The sequence below is a fragment of the Orycteropus afer genome, unplaced genomic scaffold (assembly GCF_000298275.1).
Source record: "Orycteropus afer afer isolate SDZICR_OR568_19922 unplaced genomic scaffold, OryAfe1.0 scaffold00087, whole genome shotgun sequence".
Classification (NCBI taxonomy): Eukaryota; Metazoa; Chordata; class Mammalia; order Tubulidentata; family Orycteropodidae; genus Orycteropus; species Orycteropus afer.
This window is the reverse complement of record NW_006921674.1, coordinates 9,228,029-9,229,750: the sequence shown is the minus strand read 5'-3', so window position 1 is coordinate 9,229,750 and position 1,722 is coordinate 9,228,029.

The following is a 1,722-nucleotide window of genomic DNA, read 5'->3' as shown; positions in this document are numbered from 1 at the left end:
ATCAGAAGGACATGAATATTAAGATTTTTTTTTCAAGAGATGGAACACTAGTACTATTCTACCTTGCTTTCTTTCTTGATTTTCTTTATAGCTTTCCCATACCTCAATTGCAAGATGATAGTGTATGACTAAGTGTTTAACTCAGTATAGATTTTGACCCACAAAGATAATAGCATCATAACCTTGGCCCCATTAAAATAGTCTCACTAATCATCATTATCCCAATTTACTTTTTTAAAAATTCCAATAGCAATTATTGTTTGGAGATTTTTTTTTGGCAATTAATCATGTACTGCTCTGTGACAATCCTATTGTTCTCTTGAACTGTTAACTTATTTGTTATTTTTCTTTATACTACAGTCTATATTTCATAGAAATATATCATATTATCATATTATCACAAAATTATTTTTCTGAACACAAATATGATCAGGTTATTGTCATACTCAAACATTATGAAAGATGAAAGACACCTCTATCTTCAAGCTCCCTGCTTACATTGAATTAGTACATTTCAGAGAGCATCACATTGTAGTATCTGCATGCACTCTGCTCTTCCCTACAAGAATCCCGTGGTATACAGAATAATACTTCCAAAAGATGTCCCCTCCTATAGATGCAGATGTCTGCTGCAAAAGACTTCCTTAAAGTAGAAAAGAGCAAAGGTGTGACTTTGGAGACCTGACCTAAGACATGGTCTTTTCAATAGTCTCATATGCACATGAAAGCTGGACTATAAATAAGGAAGATCAAAGAAGAATTTATGCATTTGAATTGTGGTGTTGGCGAAGAATACTGAAAATAATATAGACTGTCAGAAGATCAAACAAATCTGTCTTGGAAGAAATACAGGAGGAATACTCCTTAGAAATGAGAATGGCCAGACTTCATCTCATACACTTTGGTTATGTTGTCAGAAGGGACCAGTCCCTGGAGAACGATATCATGCTTGGTAATGAGTCAGAGAAAAAGAGGAAGACCCTCAATGAGATGAATTGATACAATGGCTACAAAGATGGGCTCAAGAATAGGAAGGATTATGAGGATAGCACTGGACCAGGTGGTGTTTTGTTCCATTGTAGAGAGGTTCGCTATGAGTCAGAGCTGACTAGACTGCACCTAACAACAATAATTCAGAAGGTTGGGCAATCTTCTTCCATAGTGATACCACCTCGGCAACCCAAGGAAGGGTCGCAATAAGTCGGGTCTGACTCAATGGCACATAACAACAACAATAATAAAGGTGTCTATGAATTAATCCCCAGACCCTGAGTGTATTGCATTACATAGCAAAAGGGACTTTGCAGATATGACAAAGAATCTTGAGATAGGAGTTTATTCTAGATTTTCCTTATAAACCCAGTGTAATCACAAAGATCCTTATAAGGGAATGAAGGAGGCAGGAGAGTTAGAGTCAGAGAAGGATATGTGACAACAAAAGCAAAGGTCAGAAAGAGAGAGCAATTTGAAGATAATATGTTGTTTAGTTTGAAGATGGAAAAAGAGGCCACAAGGCAATGGGGGCAGCTGTTAAAAAGTGAAAAAGCAACAAATTCTTCTTGAGAGTCTCCAGAAGGAGCAAGCCCTGTGGACACCATGATTTTTATCCCTGTAAGACACATTTTCAGACTTGTGGCCTCCAAAATTGTAATATAATAGTTTTGTGTTGTTTATACCACTAGATTTGTGGTGATTTGTTACAGCAGCAATGTTGTTAGGTGC